Source organism: Pristiophorus japonicus, chromosome 3 (genome assembly GCF_044704955.1).
Source record: "Pristiophorus japonicus isolate sPriJap1 chromosome 3, sPriJap1.hap1, whole genome shotgun sequence".
NCBI classification, from domain to species: domain Eukaryota; kingdom Metazoa; phylum Chordata; class Chondrichthyes; family Pristiophoridae; genus Pristiophorus; species Pristiophorus japonicus.
Genome location: NC_091979.1, coordinates 238,523,173 through 238,533,769, shown reverse-complemented (window position 1 = coordinate 238,533,769; position 10,597 = coordinate 238,523,173).

The window sequence follows — 10,597 nt, the reverse complement described above, 5'->3', positions numbered from 1 at the left end:
GGCGGGGGGAGATGATGATGAACGGGGGGGGGGGCGGGGAAGATGATGTGGAACGGGGTGGGGCGGGGGGAGATGATGATGAACGGAGGGGGCGGGGGGGAGATGATGATGAACGGGGGGGGCGGATGATGTTGAACGGGGGGTGCGGGGGGAGATAGATGATGAACGGGGGGGGCGGGGGGAGATGATGAACGGGGGGGGCGGGGGGAGATGATGATGAACGGGGGGGCGGGGGGGAGATGATGATGAACGGGGGGGCGGGGGGGGAGATGATGTTGAACGGGGGGCGGGGGGGAGATGATGATGAACGGGGGGCGGGGGGAGATGATGATGAACGGGGGGCGGGGGGGAGATGATGATGAACGGGGGGGCGGGGGGAGATGATGTTGAACGGGGGGGGCAATGATGATGAACGGGGAGGCGGGGGGCGATGATGATGAACGGGGGGGGCGGGGGGAGATGATGATGAACGGGGGGGGCGGGGGGCGATGATGATGAACGGGGGGGCGGGGGAGATGATGATGAACGGGGGGGCGGGGGAGATGATGATGAACGGGGGGGCGGGGGGGAGATGATGATGAACGGGGGGGGCGGGGGAGATGATGATGAACGGGGGGCGGGGGGGAGATGATGATGAACGGGGGGGCGGGGGGAGATGATGATGAACGGGGGGGGCGGGGGGAGATGATGATGAACGGGGGCGGGGGGAGATGATGATGAACGGGGGGCGGGGGGGGATGATGTTGAACGGGGGCGATGATGTGAACGGGGGGCGGGGGGAGATGATGTTGAACGGGGGGGGCGGGGGGAGATGATGATGAACGGGGGGGGGGCGGGGGGGAGATGATGATGAACGGGGGGGCGGGGGGAGGTGATGATGAACGGGGGGGGGGCGGGGGGAGATGATGATGAACGGGGGCGGGGGGAAGATGATGATGAACGGGGGGCGGGGGGAGATGATGATGAACGGGGGGGGCGGGGGGAGATGATGAAGAACGGGGGGGCAGTGGGGGTGATGATGATGAACGGGGGGGCGGGGGGAGATGATGATGAACGGGGGGCGGGGGGAGATGATGATGAACGGGAGGGGCGGGGGGGAGATGATGATGAACGGGGGGGGGCGGGGGGAGATGATGAAGAACGGGGGGGGCAGTGGGGGTGATGATGATGAACGGGGGGGCGGGGGGAGAGATGATGAACGGGGGCGGGGGGAGATGATGATGAACGGGGGGGGGGCGGGGGGAGATGATGATGAACGGGGGGGCGGGGGGGAGATGATGATGAACGGGGGGAGATGATGTTGAACGGGGGGCGGGGGGAGATGATGATGAACGGGGGGGGGGCGGGGGGAGATGATGATGAACGGGGGGCGGGTGGGTGATGATGTTGAACGGGGGGCGATGATGTTGAACGGGGGGGGGGCGGGTGGAGATGATGATGAACGGGGGGGGGGCGGGTGGAGATGATGATGAACGGGGGGGGGCGGGGGGGAGATGATGATGAACGGGGGGGGGCGGGGGGAGATGATGATGAACGGGGGGGGCGGGGGGGAGATGATGTTGAACGGGGGGGGCGGGGGGAGATGATGATGAACGGGGGGGGGGCGGGGGGGAGATGATGATGAACGGGGGGGGCGGGGGGGAGGTGATGATGAACGGGGGGGGGGCGGGGGGGAGATGATGATGAACGGGAGGGGCGGGGGGAGATGATGTTGAACGGGGGGGCGGGGGGGAGATGATGTTGAACGGGGGGGCGATGATGATGAACGGGGGGGGCGGGGGGAGGTGATGATGAACGGGGGGGGGGGGGGGGGGGAGATGATGATGAAGGGGGGGGGGGGGGGAGATGATGATGAACGGGGGGGGGGGGGCGGGGGGAGATGATGATGAACGGGCCCCGTCGAGGACTTCGGGCGCGGCCCGCACACAGCAGATGCCAGGCTGCCGTGCCGACTCCTCTTCGGGTGGGGCCTGCCCCCAGCGGGAGGCCGGGCGGAGCCGCCGACGAGGTAAGATGCGTCAGGCCACTCGGCCCAGGATAGGGGCGACGTCCCTTCGGCCAGGGATAGGGTCGTCGCCCCGGAGACAGGACGTGCTGGGAAGGCCAAGAGCTACTGCGCACGTGCGCAGCTGCCGGCACGGTTTTTGGCGCAGGGCTGTAGCTCCGCCCCCAGCAGCGCTGAGCTGGAAACGGGCCTACAGATATCGGAGAATCACGAGGTAAGTATTCGGCGCAATTTTTGTTCTACAAATTAGGCGGGCCTCTCCGATGTGCGCCGTTCTAGCGGGAGTCCGAAACTTGAGCCCATAGAATGCTTTCAGCACAGAAGGAGGCCAATCGGCCACAGGAGCCTGTGCCGGCTCTCTGCAAGAGCACTTCAGCCAGTCCCACTCCCTCCCCCCCCCCCGCCCCCCGCCTTTTCCACGTAGCCCTGCAATTTATTTTCCTTCAGGTACTTATCCAATTCTCTTTTGAAAGCCATGATTGAGTCTGCCTCCACCACCCTTCCAGGCAGTGCATTCAAGATCCTAACCACTCGCTGCATAACAATGTTTTTCCTCATGTCGCCTTAAATCTGTGAGCTCTGGTACTCTACCCTTCCGCCAATGGAAACAGTTTCTCTCTTTCCACTGAGATTTCTCGCATTCGGTGTTTTTATTTCCGATGCCAGCATCGGCAGTATTTTGTTTTTATATGTGTTTAATTCACTGCCACTTCTCTTCTAGGAACGGCCACCTAGAAGTTGTTCTGCTCTTCCATCAGGCAGGATTTCCGTTTATCTCTTTTACCTTGTTCATCTTCCCTTTTGTTCTCCCTTCCCCTCCCCCTTTCAGTGCTTAAGAATATGCTCTTTTCGAACATTCACCAGTTCTGTCGAGGGGTCATCGACCTGGAACGTTAACTCTGTTTTTCTCTCCACAGATGATGCCTGACCCGCTGAGATTTCCAGCATTCTCTGTTTTTATTTTGGATTCCAGCATCTGCAGTATTTTGCTTTTATATCTCTCGATCCACTCTGTCCAGACCTCTCACAATAACATCACTATGCCTGTTCAGGGGGTGATGTGAGGGAACATTTATTCATAGAACGGGTAATGAATATCTGCAATTCTCTCCCTCCAAAATGGTGTTGAGGTTGTGGGGGGAGGGCTTTTCCTGGTGCATGAAACACAAAAGGTTAGTATGCAGGTACAGCAAGTGATCAGGAAGGCCAATGGAATCTTGGCCTTTATTGCCAAGGGGATGGAGTATAAAAGCGGGAAAGTCTTGCTACAGTTATACAGCGTATTGGTGAGGCCACACCTGGAACACTGCGTGCAGTTTTGGTTTCCATATTTACAAAAGGATATACTTGCTTTGGAGACAGTTCAGAGAAGGTTCACAAGGTTGATTCTGGTGATCAGGGGGTTGACTTATGAGGAAAGGTTGAGTAGGTTGGGTCTCTATTCATTGGAATTCAGAAGAATGAGAAGTGATCTTATCGAAACATATAAGATTATGAGGGGGCTTGACAAGGAGGATGCAGAGAGGATGTTTCCACTGATGGGGGAGACTAGAACTGCAGGGCATAGTCTTAGAATAAGGGGCCGCCCATTTAAAACAGAGATGAGGAGAAATTTCTTCTCTCAGAGGGTTGTAAATCTGTGGAATTCGCTGCCTCAGAGAGCTGTGGAAGCTGGGTCATTGAATATATTTAAGACAGAAATAGACAGTCTCTTAACCGAAAAGGGAATAAGGGGTTATGGGGAGCAGGCAGGGAAGTGGACCTGATCAGCCATGATCGTATTAAATGGCGGAGCAGGCTCGAGGGACCGTATGGCCTACTCCTACTCCTATTTCTTATGTTCTTAATTGAAAATTTCAAAACCAAGATTGGTATTTTTTTGTTAGGCAAAAATATTAAGGGTTACGGAGGATGGGCAGGTAGGTGAAGTTAAGAAACAGATCAGCCTTGATCTAATTGGATGGCGGAACAGACTCGAGGGGCTGAATGGCTGACTGCTGTTCCTACATGCACCCACTGAGCTCGGCAGACAACATTTAACATTAATCCACTGAACCAGCTGCATCACATTGAATTATATCCCCGTCAGTAGGCCAAAGGCAGCCTTGCTGTAAAATACCAAGGCTACAGCGTGTTATAGGCACGACCTGATTGCCTTCGAATTAGTCAGCCCTCCCCCTCCCCTCAAACGACTGATCCCTTTCCAATAAAGATACTTCGGTTGTAAATAGAGCCCTTGTCCTCCTGCTCTATCGCCACCATCTCAGCCTTGCCTGATTTGGCTGAGGCCTGGGGGTAGGGTTGATGCGTGACGTGGCCTTTTGCAGAAACTTACAGGTGCACTATCTGCTTTCACACAACAGCCAAGAATGGAGGAGGGGTGTCCTGTCACGCAGGGGAGACGGGGGCATGACGTGATTGAGTCTTTCTCTGCGTCTCGCTGTCACAGTCAGGTCTTTTAATCACATTGCAATGCCTCTTGCATACGTGCCAATTTTACAGCGTTGTTTTTTTCCTTTTTTTCCCCACCCATTTCCTTTTTCCTTCTTTCTCTCCTCCCACCGTGGGCACTTGATCAAAGGTCAGCGGCCAAAGGTTCCTCGCCAGGCTTGATTACTTCTCCAGTCGGCATTTGCTATTCAAGCCTCTTGGAGCGTGAGTGGGGCTCTAACAGAACCTTGCAAGGCCGCGACAGCTTACGAAGAGTTCACCTCTGCTCTCGGGTCAGGCTGAAGTGATTCCGAGCTTCTCAAGCAGATTTGGTTTCCCCCCAAAAAATGGGTCCTTACAAACCATCCCAGATCAATAGACCGTGCACTGCGGAAAGATTTTAATTGAAACTCAGTCATCCCTAAAATGAAATATATCTTCAGAGATTCTCCAAATGGATGCTGGAGCCTGTAATGCAGGGTGAGGGGGGTGGGGGGTGGGGGAAGAGGAAACACTATACCCAACTAATACGAACAATGACGGACAGGTAAAGACCCTCTGGTCCATCGAGCCTGTCCCACGGGTGGATGCAGAGAGGATATTGCCACTCAAATGGAAGACTAAAACTAGGGACATAGTCTTAGAATAAGGGGCCGCCCATTTAAAACTGAGATGAGGAGGAATTTCTTCTCTCAGAGGGTTGTAAATCTGTGGAATTCTCTGCCCCAGAGAGCTGTGGAGGCTGGGTCATTGAATATATTTAAAGCGGAGATAGAGAGATTTTTGAGTGATAAGGGAGTCAAGAGTTATGGGGAGCCGGCGGGGAAGTGGAGCTGAGTCCATGATCAGATCAGCCATGATCTTACTGAATGGCGGAGCAGGCTCGAGGGGCCGACTCTTGCTCCTATTTCTTGTGTTCTTATGTTCACACAATTGCAATACCTCGTGCATCATAATATATACGCGCTCCACCCCAGCCGAAACCATGCAATCTCCTCGGAGAGGCAAAACAACAGATTAAAAAAACCCAGGCCAATTTTGGGCAAACAAAATCTGGAAATTCCTCTCCGACCCATCTAGGCAATCGAAACTAGTCCAGGAGATCACCCTGGCCTTGAATTCCCTGTAGTACCTGCCCTTCTGTAGGAGGTGATCTCCACCGCAGCCAGAAACAAATCCAGCTTTTGTTTGAAGGGATTCAGTGAGTCTGCATCCACCACATGAAACGACAGCTTGTTCCAGAGGTCTACTATTCTCTGAGAAAAGGACCACATCCTGCCGTCTAATCTAGATCTAGCCCTACACAACTTCAATTTGTGCCCCTTGGTCCTGCCTAACCTATTTAATTGAAATAAACTGTCAGCTGCAACACCGTCTATTCCCTTTATTATCTTATAAACCTCAATCAGATCACCCCATAAGTCTACGTTGCTTTAAGGTAAGAGAGTCCCAAATCTTCTAGCCCATCTATCTAATTAGTAACTGTATTAATTTACAACAACAAACTGTATTTATATAGCACCTTTAGGTGCAGTAATATGTCCCAAGATGCTTCACAAGATGATATCACCATTATTTATGGAGAAAATCAGACAGCAACTTCCAGTATCCATGTGCAGATTGGGCCAACATCCAGGGAAAGGGTAGCATAGCAGCAATGTTACATGACTACTAATCCTGAGGCTCGACTAATGATCCAGGGACGTGAGTTCAAATCTCACCACGGCAGCTGGGGAATTTATATTTAGTTAATTAAATAAATCTGGAATAAAAAGTAATGGTAATCATGAAACTAAATGTTTTTTTTTGGAAAAACCCATCTGGTTCACTAATGTCCTTCAGAGAAGGAAATCTGCCGTCCTTACCCTATATGTGACACAGCAATGCAGTTGACTCTGAACTGCCCTCTGAAATGGCCTCAATTGTAACAAATTGCTCTGAGAAAACGGCAGCAGTTCAAGGTGCAGCTCATCACGACCTTCCCAAGGGCAATTAGGGATGGGCAAAAATTGTTGGCCTTGCCAGCGACGTCCACATCCCATGAACGAATAAAAAAAACACATACGCAGTTAAACGCGTAAATCTGACACTGTTCGGATTTACCCCACTCTTCCACAGACTGCACTACACTGGTACCTCGCCGGGAGACTCAGCATTAAAACACATGAAGTTGCTGTGCTTCCCCACGAAACATGCCAGAAAAAGTTAGGGCTGGTCCAGTCAGGTGTAAGTGAATTTTTAACGGCATGATAAGTCTTTACTACTCCCAAACAACCTCTCTGGCCCTGAAAATTTAATTTTACAAGTGTGGAGTCTCATTCCTTCAGAATTTAAATATTGTTGGAGATTTATAAAAAATAAAAAAATATACATTTTTTTACTTTTTCTTTCTGACTCTTTTATCGCACTCTCTTAATCCGATCTTTCATACACTCCCTTTGTTTTGCTTTCTGTTCACGATTTCACATAGAATATTTTAATTCAAACATCCACTTCCTGATTTAAACTCTGCGTACCTCAGTGAGGATGCTTCAATCTGATTAGCTAAAGAGACACCCTGCTCACACTCGCCAGCAATCCCCTGTAGAGGGCACCACACCAAAACACCTTTCTAAATACCGTAAGTTGCCACAGGACTAGTCAGTGGGCAGCTGTAAGCGTAATGAACAGCGAGCGCCATTTGTACACTGCTGACCACAAAATCCGGGCCAGAGGTATTTAAGGTACTAAACAGGATAGAGACAGTAGAACCGGAACAATACTTTTGCATACACCAGGACAAGAGGATTCAGACTAATGGCTGCGAAGGTTCAGCGAGGGGTGATAACAGCAAAAGAGAATCCATTTTTATGATTGACGACACACAGGTTTAACAAATAACCTTGGAGCGTGGGTGTTGTGTATGCAGACTATAAATGTGCTCTGTGTGTGGTCGCTGTACGGTTGCATGGGATGGAGACTTGTTTTCCTGGTGTACTTTCAATAAGGTTTGCACTGTGTATATACATGCTGGCACCACGAGAGGTTGCAACTGATGGAGACCGAGGTTTCCTGCCCTGGTGGCAGGGGCTGTATAAAAGGGGAGCCATCATGTGGCTGCCTCACTCTGGAGTTACGAATAAAAGACAAGGTCTACAGTTTGAGTACAACTGCCTTGTGGAGTCATTCATAGGTACATTACAGACATAATAACTGGCGCCGAGAATACAGACTTTAACGCGATTATGGCTACCTTTGGCACACTAAAAGACTTCGTAGAGGATGATGATTGGGATGCCTTCACGGAAAGGCTCAAGCAATATTTCGTGGCAAACGACCTGGCAGGGGAGACGGACACATTGGCGGAGAAGCCCAAGGCTATACTGCTGACCAGTTGTGGGCCCGAGGTCTACCGCCTCGTCAGGGACTTGCTGGCACCCACGAAGGCCAAGGATAAGTCATACGATGAGCTGACTAAACTAATTCGCGATCAACTAAAACCAAAACAGAGCATCCTCATGGCCAGGCACAGATTCTACACTCACCACAGGCCTGAGGGCCAGGAGATTACAAAATATGCTGCCGACCACAGGAGACTTGCGGCACTGTGTGATTTTGGCACGCACCTCAACGAAGCATTGCGAGACATCTTCATTATAGGAATTGGTCACGACGGCCTCCTTCACAAACTGTTATCTGCCGACACCACAGTCAACCTGCAGAAGGCCATCAGCATCAGTCAGGCGTTCATGACCTCAACCTGCAGCATCAAGCAAATTACTCATCCTGTGGACTTAAACCCGGCAAGTACCGTACACAGTGCCTTTCACAGGCAAGGCTGTAGAACGTGGCTCTGCCCAGGGCAGAGAGCACAGACCTCAGGGTTCCAGAACTCAGAGTTCGCCGAGGGGTGCTAATCGAGTAGCACCATGCTGGTGTTGCCAAGAAAACCATAGGGCAAAGTTTGCTGAGCACGTATGCAAAGCCTATAACATGAAGGGCCACCTCCAGCGTATGTGTAAAAGAAATACGACTCACCGTCTAGCAGACGAGTCGGAGGATGACTGAATCCAGTGGGGAGTATGATGATTTGGCCAGAGAGGCAGCTCAGCCCCAAGAAGAAGTGTATGGAGTGTATACCTGCACCACCGATTATCCTCCAGTGAAGATAGAAGTCAAGATAAATGGCATTCCAGTCTTCATGGAAATGGACACGGGAGCGAGCCAGTCAGTGATGAGCCAGGATGCCTTTGAGAAGCTATGGAACAAAAAACGACTCGAGTTGGTTCCAGTACAGGAAAAGTTGCACACCTACATCAAGGAGCTGATCCCAGTCCTTGGTAGTGCGGATGTAAATGTAATCCATAATGTCATGGTGCACAAGTTACCTCTGTGGATTGTTGTAGGTGATGGTCCAATGCTACTCGGAAGAAGATGGATGGGGAAGATCCAGTGGAAATGGGAAGACCTCTTCCCTCCAGCAATCGATGTCCCCCGTGCTCAGAGGCAGAGCAAACTCTCACCTTCACTTGGGCCAGGCACCAGAGAACAGACCAGCGCAGCACCTGAGGCACAGACCGTCCATCATAACTGCATGGCAATTATCTGACCGGAACGACCTAAAAGTACCTTCCCGGCTCCAGTGGCAGGACTCTTGGGGAGGAAAATCAAATTCACAGGCACTCTTCCAGCTTTTGTGGCAGAATCGTGGGAGAGAGAATGACCAAGGCAGTTGACCTTGAGGACAGAGGCAAGATGGAATCCCTGCTGCAGCGAGGGGCAGCGTGGTGTGGCAGGGTTCTCTTAAAGTAGACCTGCAACCAACTGAATTTAAAGAGACATTGCATGAATGGCAATCAATGTAACAAACCGATTAAGAATGTAAAGGACAAAATGTGTTGCGAGATGTCGGGAATAGAGTGTCCCCAAAAGTAGCAAGTGAGTGAATTCGGGAAGGTAAAGGCACTGAGTCTGATACCCTGCCCCAGGCCTATCCCATGCTGCAGGCACCCGATGGCACTATTCGCCACGGACCTGGAAACGAAGCACCAATACACAGTCGGCCGCCGTTGCCCACTACTCGGGTGAAGACGATGCAGCCCCCAGACCCAGTCACTACCTCGGCCATGTCCGGGAGCTGGAACAGCCAGGCCCCCATCACTGTTAGAGAGCAGGCAGAAGATTCTGCAGCCCTCAAAGGATGACAGGGAGGCCACACACATCTGTGGCTCTGCCCACCACTAGGCAACGGCAAAGGCCCCGAGTCCTGGCTAGGTGAGCGAACCAAGCCCACCTCGCGAGCAGGGGGGGCAGCGCCACTATCAGACGACTAGGACCCCGTCCGGTTGCTCTGGAACTAGCGTCCTCGCATACCTGTACTGCTACCTCAGTACTGACCATGACTGAACCATGAATGCAATCCACCCAATTCTGGGCACGACCGTAAAACATAACGAATGTAAGTCACTGAACCAAGGTGTCACGATACAAACTGTAAAAAAAAAGCTTTTATCTTCCTTTCTTTGTACTTGCACGGTGTCTGATCCTGTATGTTAATATAACGGGCCAGCTGCTTGATCTCGCTGTGAGGGAGTGGTAAATGGATGTATGTAGCCATGGACACACACATGGATCACACCCAAACCCACTGGAACCTCCACTGCATCATCAAACCATCCAATCTGGTAATCACCACCCAACATTGTGGCAAAAGGACTTGGGGGTTAACAGGGAGAGAGCCAAACCAAAGCACAGCCAAGGTGCAAGGGTTATTGTCACTTAAGTCTGGGGAGAGCGAAGCCAGAGAACATAGTGCAAAGGTAACTGGCACAAAGGACTTGTGGGAGAGTGATGTTTTGTATGCAGACTATAGATGTCCTCTCTGTGTGGTCGCTGTATGGTTGCATGGGATGGAGACTTGTTTACCTGGTGTACTATCAATAAGGTTTACACTGTGGCAGGGGCTGTATAAAAGGGGAGCCACCGTGCGGCTGCCTCACTCTGGAGTTAGGAATAAAGGACCAAGGTTACTACAGTTTAAGTACAACACATTGCCTCGTGGAGTCATTCATAGGTACATCACGTACATAATTGTGGGAGTGACTGCAATGAAAAGAACCTTATCTCGCTGTACTGAGACTTGTTTAGCCCTCTGGTTAGGTGGGTGCCCCGACTATGCCGAGA